The sequence below is a fragment of the Cryptomeria japonica genome, chromosome 9 (genome assembly GCF_030272615.1).
Source record: "Cryptomeria japonica chromosome 9, Sugi_1.0, whole genome shotgun sequence".
Taxonomy (NCBI): Eukaryota; Viridiplantae; Streptophyta; class Pinopsida; order Cupressales; family Cupressaceae; genus Cryptomeria; species Cryptomeria japonica.
Window position 1 is genome coordinate 621,967,737 of NC_081413.1, and position 17,021 is coordinate 621,984,757.

A 17,021-nucleotide genomic window follows, 5' to 3' on the forward strand; every position below is an offset into this window, starting at 1 on the left:
ATCTTAAATCCTTTACCATATTTTTCAGATGGTATCTCAATGTGATCTTGTGTTCCATCTTTAGGGTCTTTGTAAAGCATTTTGTATAAGTCTTCTTCTTCCATTTCACCCTACTTTTAAAATATAGTAGGATCCCATTTTAGTTTAATGATAGATACCCATTTAGAGGATGTGGTCATCCATATTCTTTAGGTGAACTCACAACTTGCCACAAGTACATGGTTTGATTTAGAGTGTATTCACCAATGCCTTTGTCCTGATATTTCCCTTTAAGCTCACCTTCCTTTGATGTTGAAGGTTTTAATGATTCAGGGTCAATATATACAGAAGATGGGATAGCCTCTCTATTAATTGGAATTATTTTATCATCTTTTGGCTTCAAGTTATTGTAGTATATAAATGGATTAGGATCACCATTAATTGTTACTTCAACACCATTGTGAGGAAAATTATTGCATTGATGGTATGTAGATGGGACTTCTCTCATCTCATGAATCCATGGGCATCCTAGCAATATGTTGTATGTGAGATCCAGGTCTAGGACTTCACAAACCACATCCTTTGTAACTGACCCAACTTTAAGAGGTAAGGTGACTGTGCCTTTGGATGAACACTATTCATCATCATATGCCTTGGTGGTAATTTTGTTTGCAGTATTCACAACTTTATTTGAATATCCCAATTGTATTATTGTGTTCAAAGTACATATATTAAGACCAGCTCCTCCACCTATCAGAACTCATTTTATTTGATATTTGTGTAGGAAGGATTCAACGTGTAAAGGTGTGTTTGTGGTTAGCTTATGAAGGCATCATTGATTTTAGTAAATGTGAGAGAATGTGGAGTGGAAAGGTATCCCACCATGGCTTGAAACTGGTCCACATTCAGATCAGTGGGGATAGAGGTTTCTCTCAAAGCTTTATCAAGGATATACTTATGTGCGGGGGATATGTGTAAAAGCTCAAGGATTGAGATAAGTGCGGGTGTCTTCCCTAACTGTTCTACCAGATCATACTTGGGTTTGGCAGATGAGGAAGTGGTGGTTTTAGTTGGAGCACCTTGCAAAGTGACCTTACCTCATCGAGTTGTGACATTATATTCAGAGGTAGATTCAGAAGAGGGTCCAATGCCTCTTAGGACAACTTTGGGTCTTTGGATAGAATTTTCAAGTGTTTTATCCTTGATGATAATGGTACAGACATCATTCTCTATCAAGATGTGATTGATAGTTGAATCATAGTTATAGGATGCTTTGGTATAGTTGGCCTGCTCATTTGTGTCTAAACATCTCATTCTCTTGATTGGATGTATGTCCTTCGATCTCAATGTCTCCTCTATCAATAAGATCTTGTATAATGTTCTTCAGTCGATGACAATTTCTTGTTTTATGTCCCTTTCTCTTGTGATATTCTCAATACTCATTGTCATTCCACGAATTTGGTTTGACGTTTGGCTCATATGGAGGATTGTTTGGAATTGTTATTATCTTGTTTGCCACTAGCTTCTTGAAAGCTGACTCAAATGGTTCTCCAAATGGGGTGTACTTCATTCATGGTTTTGAAGTTGGTTGAGTATTCACTTAGTTGTTTGTAGAAATTGATCTAGAAAGAATGATTTTTGGTCTTATTGCATTAGCATCAACAAAACCATCATTTACTGTGTTCTTGTTCTCGTTCCAAAATCACGGCTTGTCTTTTCCTTTAAAGTCCTCTTTGTTTTCTTTGAATATTCTGATGATCCGTTTCTCAATTAGGACCTTCTTTGTCACTAAGCCTTTCTCAATGACATCCTTGAAGGTGGACAAACAAGCTTTTCTCAAGTCATAAGCAATGTCTTTGTTGACATTTTGTGTAAAATTCTCTACCATTTATTTTTTGTGGAATTTCACAAGAGCATCTGCTGGCTAAATTCCTCCATCTTTGTAGGAATGATGAAAATGACTCCCCATCCTTTTGCTTGGTGTTTCACAAAGTAGTAACTGATATATCTGTCTCTATGTTATATGATAAATTTAATATAAAAGCTTCTACTAGATCCCCTCATGACTTAATTTGAGGTGGGAGTTGGGAGAACCATTCCATAGCTTGATCACCTAAGCTCCATGGAAACAATCTGATCAGATATGTTTCTTTTGCTGCTACCTTAATGCAAGCTGTGAAAAATTATCTTATATTTTACTTAGGGTCTCCTTTGCCTCTATACTTACCAAACTTTGGTGTCACAAAATGCATGGGAAAATGAGGCATTGGAATGCTTTTGTCAAATGGATAGGGATATATGTCTCTCATTTTGTAAGTTGGCTTGGGTGTATTAATATCCTCCATTTTCTTTTGTAAGTCCTTTATCTATTGTTCCAAACTGTTCTTAGGTGGAGACTCACTTTTTGTACCATATCCCATGCCTAAACCACTAGGTGGAGGGGGGGCATGCTGCATATGTGGATGATATTGATCATACACATGTACATATGGAGGAGGTCTATAGTGATGTTGCATATAGGGACCACTTAGTATGGAGTCATGATAAGGAATGTAATATCTATTTTATCCGTGTATACCATACTCTAGAGGCATGTCATGAGTTTGTTCTAGTGTGTTGCCCCAAAATTTAATGCAGGGTTTCCTTGTGTCCAAATTTTCAGCATGTGTTTGAATATGCAATTGCTTTTGTGGTTTGTCCTTAGCATTAGTATGTAATCGAGTATATTTTTTTGCATAAGGCTCATAGGCCAAATTTGAGAAAACACATAGCCTAGTTGACAATCATCCTTCAAATGCATATCGAACACACATTTGGACCTCTGAGTGGTCCATTATTCACAAACCTAATTCAGAATAAGGACTATCACACAAAAATTTAGAAAATGCATTAAAAACTAGGTGCTCCTGCACCATATTCCCCCAATGAGAAAGAAGTCAAGTGACTCCTTTAGGAAACAAAGAAAGGGGAAATCCAAGCTTATAAAAGTATGTTTCAAGTACCCAAGTAGCCTAAGATGATGGAAGGTGCTGCCATTTTAACAAAATGCTCCATATAGGTGGTGTGTCTTATCTTCTTGAGAACTATAGAATCTAAAACTTTCTCAGCTTGTGGCATGGTTGTAAGTGGTAAGAACAGGTCTGAAAGTGCTTGAGAGACTGCTGAGACTCTACTACATTCCTCTAGACATGTGCCCTTATAGTGCACCAAATCTGCAACATTGAATATGGGAGATAAAGCCATATCTTCGGGTAGGTCTAGTTTATAAGCATCATTTCCATATTTTTCCAAGACCTTACAAGGTTCAATCCTTCTCATTTGAATTTTACTAGGGACACCTTTATTAATCCTTGCTTTGTTGAAATGAACCATGAGCAAGTATCCAACAACAAATTGTATATCCTTCCTTTTCTTATCTACCTTTTCTTTGATCCTCTAAGAGGTGTCTAGTAGGGCTGTCCTACCAACATCTCTGAGCTCCAAAACACATCTGTGATGAAGGCCATACACAATCTCAAAAGGGCTCTTACCGGTTTATTTATTCACACTGCCATTATAGGCAAACTTAGCTTGATGGATGATCTGATCCCAAGATTTTCCATACTCCTTTGTCAAACATCTAAGAAGGTTTCCAAGTGTTCTATTGACCACCTCTATTTGGCCATCCATTTGGGGATGATAGGCTGAATTGATAGGCAAGTTAGTACCCAATCTCTTCCTTAAAGTCTTCCAAAAATGATGAATAAACTTTGCATCTCTATCTGATACCGTGCTGATAGGTAAGCCATGAATCCTAATGACTTCCTTGAAAAATAAATGAGCAATATGGCTAGCATCATGAGTTACCTTACATGGAATAAAATGGGCCATCTTGCTAAATCTATCTACCACAACATAGATACTATCAAAGACCGATTTGGTCTTCGATAAACCAACAACAAAATTCATACTTACACACTCCCATGGCCAGTTTGGGATAGGTAAAGGCATATAAAGACCAGCATTAGAAGATGTACCCTTAGCTTTTTGGAAAACCACACATTTCTCCACATATTTTCTGATATCCCTTTGCATCTTAGGCTAATAGTAGAATCTTTGGACAAGTTCCAAATCCTTGTTCAAGCCAAAATGTCCACTTAGGCAACCATTATGCTTATCTTGCATCAAATTTTCTCTCATAGATCCTTTAGGTACACAAATATGTCCTCCTTTAAAGAAAAGACCATCTTGTAAGGTGAAATCTGCATATTCACTATGAAAATGGTTTCTAAACTCTTGACAAACCTTGTAGGTAGCAGCAAAGTCTCCATCCTCTTGATATAACCCCTTGAAACTATCCACTCTAATGCTCTTGAGCTGCACTTCTTGCACCATTAGAAACCTTATACTTAATGCATCAACAACTTTATTAAATTGACCCTTCTTGTGTTTAATGGTAAAGGTATATCACCTCAAATACTCTACCCACTTAATATACCTATGATTCAACTTTTCTTGTGACTTGAGAAAGCTAAGAGCTTGATTATCATTATAAACCACAAATTCTTTAGGCAGAAAATAATGGCTCCACTTCCTAATAGATTGAACAAGTACATATGACTCCAAATCATAAGAGGAATACCTTTTCTTGGCATCATTGAGCTTCTCTTTGAAAGATGCAACCGATCTATTTTCTTAACTTAAGACTACTCCAATTGCTATATTGCTTGCATCACATTCAATGGTGAAGAGCTTGTCAAATCTTGGAAGAACTAGTACCAGTTGAGTGGCCACCTTTGTCTTCAAGAGATCAAATCTTCTTTGTGATTCTTTTATCCATTGAAACTTATTCTTCACACCTCCTTTGATTGTGTCAAGCATGGGTGCACATATCTCACTAAATCTTCTGATGAACTTCCTATAGAATTATGCTAAGCCATGAAAACTCCTTACTTCACTTGCTATCTTAGGTGTAGGCCAACTGATTATGGCTTCCACTTTAGAGGTATCCATCTTCAAATCACCTCTTGAGATAACAAACCCAAGATATGTCAATAACTATTTCATAAACTCACATTTCTCCAAATTGATGGTTAGTATTCAACACCTCCTAAACAATCTATCAAATATTCAATCCCTGGAATGGGAAATCTAAACCTGTTTGTCATCCATTTTATGGCTTTAGAGTCAATGCAAAGTCTCCAAGTACCTCCATTCTTTGGGGCCAAAATGGTGGGTACTGCACATGGGCTGATTCTTTTCCTTATCAAACCATTGTCCAAGTGTTCTTGTATTTCCTTAGCTACCTCCTTGTTCTGCTCCAATGCCATTTTATAGGAAACCTTATTAGGCAATGAGGCTCTAGGTATTTAGTCAATTTTGTGACTTATGAAATATTGAGGAGGAAAGGTTGTTGGTGTTTCATCACTGATAATATCCTTAAATTGATTTAAGATCTGTTGCACTTCCTTAGGAATGCATACTTTCTTGTCCTTGCTTTCGTCTTTAGGTTTACCTATAATTGCAAACCCCACTCCTTCTCCTTCATTGAGCATGTTAATGAACTAATTCTCACCAAATAGAAGCACATTAGGACCATTTGATCTTCTCTCTTCTTGGTCTTCTATGGATTGAATTTTATAGGTGACTCCATCCTTTTGAAAAGTATAGGCATTCTTTTCCCCATGGTGTATTTCTTTTCTATCAAATTGCCAAGGCCTACCTAGGAGTAGCTGGCAAGCATCCATTGGCAAGATGTCACACAATATTTTGTCCTTGTATCCTCCTATAGTGAACTCCACCCAAGTTTGGTCATTCACAAGAACATGTTTCCCCTTGTTGAGCCAAGTAACCCTATAAGGATCACTATGTGGTATTCTTTGTAGGTTAAGCTTACTCATTGCTTCTTCTAATACTATGTTATCAGTGGACCCTACATCAACCACCACTCTACATACTTTTCCCATAATCTTGCATTTTATCCTAAACAAGGATCTCCTTTGGCTAGGTTCCTCCTTAACTGGATCCTTAATCAAGACTCTTCTTATCATGAGATTTTGGCCAACCTCTGAATCTAAACTCACTTCTGATGCCTTCATGTTTGATATATATTCTTGAACATAATTTACTCTCCTCTCACCTCCTTGGGATTAATAAGATTTCTCAGGACATCTGTAGGCCAAGTGTCCAAGTTGATGGCAATTGTAGCACTTCTTTGTGGTGAAATAGGACCCTCTTCTAGTTACACTAGACCTTCCTCTGCTAGAGTTTCCAGATCCACTTCCTCTATAGCTTCTCTTTCTATTGGAATCCCCACTTTTCTCTACCAACTTGGATTCCCCTTGGGATCTTTTGTCTACACTTCTTCCACCATAGCTACCTCTATGACCTCTGCCATCTCTTCCCCTACCTCTACCTATATTGCTTTGCTCTTGTTTCTTTTTTCTCTTCTCTTCCACCTTGAGTGCTAATTGATAGCACTTATGAATAGTACTGGGACATAACAAACTCAACTCTTCTTAAATGTTCCATCTCAAGCTATTCAAATACCTGGCTACTTTGATGCTTTCATCTTCAACCTCTTTGAATCTCAGACACAACTTCTGAAATTCCTTAGTGTAGCTACTCACATCTATTTCTCTTTGCCTCAAGTTTTGTCTCCTCTTGTGTAATTAAATTTCATAGTCTTAAGGGATATATTCTTCTTTCACCTTGGCTAGGATTCCTTTTCAAGTGGCAATTGGATTCTTACCCTCCTTTTGCCTCTCCTCTTGGATGAACTTCCCCCAAGTCAAGGCTACTCCTCTCAATCTATATTTGGCTACCTTCACCTTTTGTGCCTCACTAATCCCATCACATTCAAAGTGATTCTCCAATCCTTCAATCCATTCAATGACTACTTTTGGTTCCATTTTTCCACAAAAAAGTGGCACTCCTTCTAAGTATTTTCCTCCTAAGGCTTTGATATCTCTAAGAAAAGGTTCTTCAGGTAGAATAGGATCTAGTTTAGGTGTGCTATCCTCTTCTACTACTTCTTTATCCTTCCCTTCATTGACCTTGATTGTCACTTTCTTAGTATTGTCTTCAACTACATCTAGTTTACTCTCCAACTTTTGTAATCTTACCCTGAGGAGTCTATTCTCTTCCTATTGATCTTCTACCTTCTTGACTAACTCTGCATTGGTCACCATTAGGATATTTTCTCTTACTGACTCAGTCTCTGGCATGAACTGGCTTCTTCCCAAATCTTACGTGGCTCTGATACCACTTTGATGGGGAGGAGTTCTCAAAGAGAGTTACACCTTGCTCAATAGGTAGTTGGATAATATCTTAGTGGGCTCCTTTCACTCTTCACTGGTCATGTAACAAACAAAAACACTCAACTCTCTAGGAGTGCTCCCTATCAAGTTTGCTCAATAGTTGCTTCAAGCATGGTTGAGATTCACAAGGGTAAATCCATCCTTTAAGTTATGCAATACTCTAACATATACTTGTAGTGTTTGAAGTAGGTTTTCTAAAGGTGTTTCCATGCTATTCATCTAGTTCTCCAATTAGCTTTCCTTCAGTTCTTCATCATTCCCTCTTTCTCCTACTTTCTAGGCGAAGTAGCCCTAGAGCCCAATTAGACCTACCTTACTGGTTTTTGAGGAATTGTTCAACAATCACTCAAATAACCTTCCAACCTCTTTTATGATCTGACTACCCTTTTTGATGAACTTTTGAATCCATCAGGTGAGATAGATAGGTCTGTCTGTACTGGTATGGAACCCAAAAATACAATTTATGGAGGGTTTTATGACTTTGTAGTCTTCTCCAAAGGGTTTATTGTCTTCTCTACTCTTTCACACCTCCACCCTTTCACATAGGCTCTTCCATACATTACTTTTTCATGCCAAACACTTGGAAAATTCACAACTAGTCATCCCTACAAGCATATGCAACATTTCAATCATTTTCCTGATTGGGCTATGACTGAATTCACCTAGGAAGTGATGGAAAATTGCTTATCAACAACTTCCAAGACAAAAAAAAAAACAAATTTACACTATACAGGGTTCCATGGTTTATTGAGAAAAACTCAAGAAATTTCAAGATGGAACCATAATTGGGCTCTAAAACCCTTGCTCAGGCCAAGAGCAATGTAAAATCAATCAAACACTTCAAATATGAACCTGAACAATTAAAAAAACCTTTTGAGCACTAAAATATCATGTACAAAGAAATCATGAAAGAAAAGTAGTATAATCAATCCATTATGTACGGACTGGTGCTCAAAAATTGAGAAAATGCAAGGTAAAATCTGGAAAATGTCTTCACAAATTATTCAAACTTGCTCAAGGATTTTGCAAACCTATTTACAATCCTTCTCAGAGAATTTTATTTTCCATATAGATCCTAACCACTTCTTTATTTGTTTCCTAACCACCCATGCTCTCAAAAATGCAAAAAGTTTCTCAAAAGTTGCAAAATGTTATCGAGCAACAATGACAACTTTTGCCAAAATGTGCATTTTTACATTTTATGCATTGTCACTCATCCTAAACCTCATATAATAACTTACAAAAAATAAAATGACATGCCTAAACTCCAAATGAAGCTTTGCTAGAAATTTTACATCAAAATTCATTTTTTTTTCCATTTTATGCTTACAAGGGCTCATAGGCCAAATTTGAGCAAACACAGAACCTAGTTGACAATCATCCTTCAAATACATATCTAACACACATGTGGACCTCTTAGTGGTACATTATTTAAAAACCTAATACATAATAAGTAATATCACATAAAAATCTAGAAAATGCATTAAAAACTAGGTGCTCCTGCACCATTGTTGTTGTTGGTGAAAAAGTTAAAGAGCCTGAGAATCAAAATAATTAGAAGACTCTAAGGTATGGAAGATTGAATCATTGAGAAAATCAGATTATTAGCTTTAAGAATAAAGGTGTGATGACTAGGAGGAGGATTGTTTCTGAAGAGATATGTTTGATTTCAAATATTGAGCCTAAAGATGTTGCAGAAGCATGTAAAGATCAAAATTGGATGAAAGCAATGTAAGTATAGTTGAATCAGATTAATAAGAATAACACTTGAGAGCTTGTTCCAAGACCTAAAGCCAAGAATGTGATTGGTACTAAATGGGTGTTCCAAAATAAATTGAATGAAGTCGATGAAGTTGTTAGAAACAAAGCAAGATTGGTATGTAAAGGGTGTTATCAGATGGAAGGTATTGATTATGAGGAGACTTTTGCTCTGGTAGCTAGAATTGAAGTTGTTAGATTGCTGCTTGCATATGTTGCTCACAAGAATTTCATGGTGCATCAAATGGATGTCAAGTTAGCCTTTATGAATGGTGATTTGGAAAAAGAAGTCTACATTGAGCAACCAGATGGATTTTCTTTGTCAGATGAAGGAGATATGATATGGAAATTGAAGAAAGCACTACATGGACTTAAGCAAGCCCCTAGAGATTGGTATGCTAGATTGGACAAGTATTTGTTGAAGCTAGGAGTTTTTAAAGGTACCACTAATAGTAATTTATACTTTAAGTTTGATAATGATAAAATTTTGATTGTTGAAGTCTTTATTGATGATACCATTTTTGGAGGAGATGATGTTTTGAGCATAAATTTTGTTGATGATATGCAAAAGGAATTTGAGATGTCTATGATAGGTTGGATGAAATTCTTCTTAGGATTGCAGATTACTCAGACTGATAAAGGTATTTTCATTTCTCAATCTAGGTGTGTGAAGGAATTGTTGAAATTTTTTGTGTTAGTTTATTCTAAACTTGTTGGAACTTGTATGGTGACTACATGCAAGTTGTCTAAGAATGATGAATCTCAAAAATTTAATTAGACTTTGTATATATCTATGATTGGTGGATTGTTGTACTGAAATCAAATAAGACTAGATATTACGCACATTGTTTGTCTTTGTGCCAAATTTCATGATGATCCTAAAGAGACATGTTACTTCTATAAAGAGGATTTTTAGATACTTTAAGGGGACTATTGACTATGGTTTGTGGTATCTGAAGAATGATGATTTCATTCTATGTGCCTATACTAATGTTAATTGGGCAGGTGATGTTGATGACCAAAAGAGCACTACTAGTGGAGCTTTCTTTTCAGAAAATAAGTTGATTTTAGGGTCTAGTAAGAATCAAGATGTTGTATCTCTATCTATTGCTAAAACTAAATACATTTTTGCTACTAACAACCATACTCAAGTAGTTTGGATGAAGAAAATGTTGATGGATATTAGAGTGATTTATGATGAGCCTACTATTATATATTGTAATACTTCAAGTGCTATCAATATCTTAAAGAATCTAGTACTGCATTCTAAAACAAAGCATGTATCAATTAAGTATCATTTCTTGAGGAAGACAGTTAGTGATGAAGAAGTAAAATTTGAATATGTATCTACAAAGGATTATATTGTAGATATTTTCCCTAAGCCTTTTCTTGTAGATACATTTGTCTATTTGAGAGACAAGTTAGGGGTCTTTTCCCCTCTTGATGAGAACTAGATGCATGGAGTTGCATCAATCTAGTGGACTTTAGAGTCTTATCTTTTTATCCAGGTTGATGAGTTGGTACTGCTGCTCAGCTAGAGTAGCCAGTATGTGTTCAGTTGTGAGTTTATCATAAGGGGGAGATTTTCCTTCTTAGAGGATGAGTTATTGGGAATGAGAAGAATGTCTTATAATCTGTCTTTGGCATTGTTATCAAAGGGGGAGATTTTTGGATATTGTCTGTACTAGGGTTTCTTGTTGCCATTGATGTCAACACATTCTTGCGTTCTGATGTTGCAGAGAGTTGTTTGGTGATCTAACATTTGCCTTACATTGATCTAGATGGTTTATCTATTTGGGATGCTGAATCTACTAGAAATATATTATTCTTTATTCATTCCATGATGCTATGTGATGATTTGGTTGATTTGTAGATTCTCGTATGAAGACTGTTCTTTTGTGTCCAATGTCGTAGTGTTCAGGCACTTGATCCATTGTGCTCTGATATGATCATATCTTTGGTTGCAAATTTGGGAGAATGTTTTGGATGTTTATGTCTATCTTTATTTTAGATGGTTCATGATTTGGTGCTTTGCAAATTATCTTTCTAGTCCAAATTGATGTAGTTAAGTGTTCTTCAGAGTTAGCATGTCGATCGATGAAGATTTGATTAAGCGATGCCTATGCAACTATTGCAGATCATTCTAACATGCTTGTTGGTGTTTCCTTATTGTGTCCTATTTATTTTGTTGATTTGCATTGATCCTTGTGCATGATATTATAGGTTTTCTTGATCTGATGATATTCTTCATGTTATGTGGTATTTCTGGTGGTGTAGCATGTTGTGGTTGATCCTGGTAAGATTTTTTGTGGTAATGTATGTTTCAAGATTTTATTTAGGTTCATGATATGTTGTCTATGACCTTTTATTAGTTTTGTGGTTGATTTATGTATCATGAGATGTAATTTATAATTAAGGGGTGAAGGTTTTGTTGACCTTATAGTCAAGGTTGATGAATTGTATAAATAGGTGTTAGATTCATGTATTTTGAGTGTTGATGTGGTGTCTACATTATCAGAGAGTGGTGTATGTGCACATAAGTGAATTTATCCTTTGGTATGGTGTATTGAGTAGAGATTGTTGTAGGACAGACAAATGAGCTTAACCAAAACTACCATCGAGCATTAGCAGATGGTATTTTTCCAGTTCATGTAATTTGGATTGTAGTCTAAATATTATTATAAGGTAGTGAACCTTACCTCAGGATTGCAACCTTCTAGGTCATTATATTTTTAGCAGTGAGCTCTAGGCAGTGCACTTGAATGCATGCACATTCCCCATTGTAATACTTACACATACTACTATAGAGTATCATCTTATTGTGGGTAGATTCCCATCATGTTTTTTCCCTTAACCAGGTTTTCCACATCAAAATGTTGGTGTTATGTGTGTTGTTGTTATTGTGTCTATATTTATTCTTGTTGTAGTTGATTGGAATATGAGATTTTGCTTTATTGGTTTAATCTGATGGAAACTGTTTCACCCCCCTTCTCAGTTTTGTTTCATTTTTGTTGCCAACAATATGCATACAAGATGTTACAAATCACCAATTTATTTCATCTTCAAATTCTTCATGGTTTAAAAGTTATAGGTGTCATAAAGTGAAGATTATTTTAAAAATATTCATCTCAGTGTCAAAGGTTGGAAAAAAAGTGGGAACCATTATTGTGAGTTCACCCCAATATTTCATGTTGAATATGCTGTCTTTGAAAGTGTAAAGGCTAGTCCCAAGGATATTAATGTTGTCCAAGGAACAACCATTGAGACTCTTAGAAATGAAAGGAAGAAGGTGGAATTAGAATACTTTCAAGTACAATATTTAGAGGGTTTCAAAAGAAAAGAAAATTGATATTGGGAAAAATATTTATAGAAGTTTTGAATAAACCTTTATATATTAATAAATTTTATTTCAGTGATGAAAGTACTTTAAAAAATATTTTGATGATGTTCACATCAAGAATGGAAGCTAAAAACATCAGATTTTCCTCTGATTATAGTAGAGAAATATTGTTACATAAAATTCATCTCAAATATTTTCACATGTTTTCTAATAATGAGGATATGATGAAGTGTGCAAAGTGAAAGATAAATCTTTCCTGTAAACTTCAAAATATCTCATGGATGATGCCGTGGGATCTTGGTGTTTCAACTAAATCCATCATATAGGTTGCAAGGAAAAACCATTTTATAATAGAGAGGGTTTATTTGATTTTAAATGATACCATTTTTTAGAAAAAATTATAATTAAGTCATGGAAGAAGTAGATTTACTTGTTGGATGTAAGGATTTCAAGATGAAGTAATATTCACTATCCTATATATTCTTGAAGGGTGAGAAATTGATTGATTCTTAGAGTAGCATTAGGGTTGGACATGCATTTGAATAAAATATTTTGAATTTACATATTGAGGGTATTACAACAATTATGTCCTTATCATGGAAGGATGAGCTCATTCTTGAATTATTAATGTATGAAAATAATTATCAAATTTCATATTCGCTGCTTCATCTTATGTCATTGCAAAATTTTATTCATCATGGAAAGCATGAAACTAAGTGTGATATAGTAAGGGAGTCGACTCTCTATTAAGACATCAAGATTATTTGATTCACTTAATATTATTTTGACATATGTGATCTTATGTATCTTTTGAGTTTCAATCTAGATATACACCTTGATACATTTATTAAGTTCTCCATCATTCACATTTGGAGTGAAAGTAAATTTGTTGTGCATCCTAATTGTCTTGTGAAGAGTCAATTTTCATAGATTACAAATAACTCATGGTAATCGAGTACCATAGCTAAATAAGAAAATTTGGGTAATGGACAAATAGAGAAAATAATATCAAGGTGTTTGATATTATATTATAGTAATGATAAGCAATATTCTCATATAGTCTTTATTTTGATATTCCAATGTTTCCAAATAAGAATATAACAATATTTGATAATATTTCCTAATGATCACTAATAAGTAAAGGAGACTTGGAAACTAATTTGTATCAATAATTTACATGGGATCTAGAAATTACTTTCTTCAATCAAGCTCTAATAAGGAGTAAGTTGCTGATTTTGAGAGGCTCTAGAAAGGTATAGAAATTTATGGAGGATTTTCCATAATGATATGGTTGATTCAATTTTTCATATGGATGGTGTTACTAGTTTACAATTATTTTTTGCATATGAAAATTATGATTATAATATTTCTTCATTTTGGATGGTTGATTGCAATCATGTGCACTTGTAGACAAGTTGATATGATCACATTTATGAGTATTGTTTCTTATAGTATAATGGGAATCCTACTCATGGGAAATAATATTTAATATTCTATGACTACTTGTGGAGAGTTCTCAATATATAAATGGGTTTCCACCCATTTTAACAAACACATATTGATGGTTACTACTCATATTTACAATTGTTGCAGTTGTCATATTTTTGGTAGAATGCTAACATTAATTTTGAACCATTGTAGGTTGTTGGACTTGGAGGTATTATAATTTCATGATGAGGCTAGAAGAAGGTTATTATAGGAGAAAAATAATCTACAAATTTGAGGAATGGTTTTTAAGATATTTGAGGAGGAGAATTAAGAAGATAGTTATAGGGAAGCTAATAAGCTCATATTTTGAATGGATATGATGTATTTCTTTATTGAGTGAAAGGTGAAGAATCATATGTTTTAATGATTATAAATTATCATTCAAATGTAAAGGTTATGAGAATTTAACTTCTTATGTTCTCATGATAAAGGAGCCTCTCAAAATTTAGGTAAGTAGTTTTACATGAGATCTTTGTTGACTACAAAAGTATATTTTAGAGTATGGATGCAATTAGAATGGGGAAATCATTTCATATTAATTAATTTTTATCCTAAATAATTTCATGGACTGATTTTCCATCATTTAGAAAATTTATGAGTGCTATAAGAAAGCATGAGAAAGCTACACAAGAAGTTTTGAGAAAAATTGATTAAATCATGCTTTTAGATTTAGTATTTGGGATTTGGTTTTGTTAGAGAATATTCATTTCTACCCCTCCATTATTCCTCTATCATTTAAAATTAGTCCATGCAACTATAATTAATTTCTTAATCTGGTTGATGGGTTGATTGACGAGTGTAACCATAGTATGCATTTCCACAGTGTAGAGATGAATGAGAGATTTGAATTTTAAAAATGTGTTGAATAGGGTAAAGGACACCATGAATATTATAACTTTCTAACATGTCTCAAAAATCAAGATGTTACAATTATCTTGATTTTTACAAGACTTGGGAGAAACTTTCCAAAGGATAGTGCATTTCTAGCTAGAGACCAAGGATAATTTGCAAATTTAACTTTTAGAATTGGGTTTTATATTTCTTTCTACTATTAAATATTAATTTATAGTCCTAAAATATTTAATATTTATTCTATACCAGTATTTAAAGTTGCATATAACATCCTTCAAGGTGAGGTAAAGTTTGGAACAAATAGTGTTGCTTCTCATAGGTAGTATCTCAACAACTCCAACACAAAAAAGGTAATAGCTTACCACATGTGTATTCATTATTGTTGAGGATTATTTTTTGTTATTAAATTCCTAATAGAAGTAACAATCAGATCCATGACATCATCAAAGGAAGCATTGATTTTCCGTATGAGTTCTTTAATGTTTATGTGGCTATGGGAGATAATATTTTGGAGGATTCAAGAGATCAGGAACTAATAATAGGGACACTTTGGTTTTGCATTAAATAGGCACAAAAAATCAACTTGGCATAGGTACACTTCATGAAATTTATTCAAGATGTTTAGAAAGAAGATGCAATATTTCACAAATATAGAGATAAGGTTGGATATACAATCTATCATGATAAATATTTTCAACAATAGGATGTTTGGGCAATATGTTTTTAATTTCTTGAGGACAAGAATTTTTTGGAAGGGAGGACTCCTCATGTCCCTTTTTAAATATTTTTCAAAAGTATCACTTACTATTTTTAGTAAGTCTAGATATCTAAAAATAGTAAGTTAGGACCTACAGGTAAATTGAGAAAGTTTTATCTTCAAGCTAAATTATATTTAATGATAAAAATGAAATATTTTTTGAAACCTAAAACTAAAACTTGGAAGCCCAAAATAGGACTCAAACTTGTGACTCAGAGAAACTATCAGCTATGACTCGGCAAAGAAAAACAATATAGTTTTATAAAAAAAAGAAACTAAAGCATTTAGAGAAGATAAGAGCCAAAATTGAAAGATTACACATGTCAGATAATCTTCAAACACTCAATATTTGACATTTCATCATTCATGAATTACAAATTCATAATAATACTCATAGTTTCAAACTTTTAAATGTATAACAACATGATAAGTTTATAAATATTTACATATAATAATTTGTCAAAACAAGAAAAATAACCAAATTAAATCTAAACTTTCCTCTTTTCCCTCCTAATGTAATCCATTTTTTTGAGGCTTCAAACTAAAAGGTTCTATGAGATGAGTTTCTTGTTCTTCAAAATCAAAATTTTCTTCATCCTCCTCTATTGCTTCTAATTATGCTTCTTGTGATTATCTTCTTTCTAATTTTATAAGGTTTCAATAAGGAAGACATCATCATCAGTTTGTTCATAGTCCATTCACCACATGGATATATATCATCTAAGTCTATGGACTCATGTGAAGCTCCATCCACCATTATAGTTTGAAGTTGAAGGTTGTACTAGATGAAGACAAGATAATTGAGGTACAACTAGGTCAAACTATTTCTCTTCTTTGTGTGAATGTTCTCAAATAAACTCCAATTGTGTTTACACCTAGAAGTACTACATGGACGAGACAAAATATGAATAGCTATATTTTGAAGATTAGTGGTGCTAGAAACATAATTCACTCACCATAAATATGTGAAAAATTATTTAGAAAAATAAGAAGCAAGTTTCTAATTTTCTCTTATCGTATTCAACTATGTTTTTACCTGGATGTTATTTTTTCTCACCTACCAACTTCTTGAGATGAAGAAAAGAGTCTATCCTATACACCCTTGAATATATTAAATAAATAAAATCAAATAATTAAATCAAATATAGAAAATTAATTACTTTATGTAAAATAGATTTTTGAGATAACCAATATTGCTAAATTCATAAATAAGATATAGAAAATCTCACCTCCAATTTGTCAAGAACCTTTTATCCCAACTCACGACTAGGAACCATCTTATCAATGCATGTAATAATTCCTACCATGACCTCCTCATCAACCTTAAATGTATCAAATAAGTAGAATTATGGGTTCAAGAAGTAAGGGAAGGCATATATACTTTAGTGGAGTTGGTTTGTCCATCTACAATCAATAACACACCAAATGATTTCATATTTTCTTTTTATTTTTCCATATTATTATGAAATGGCCTCTTTGGTTCTATACATGGCATCATAAATGAAACTCATTGAGGTTTCCTCTCCATATAGCATATGAAGAACCCTAA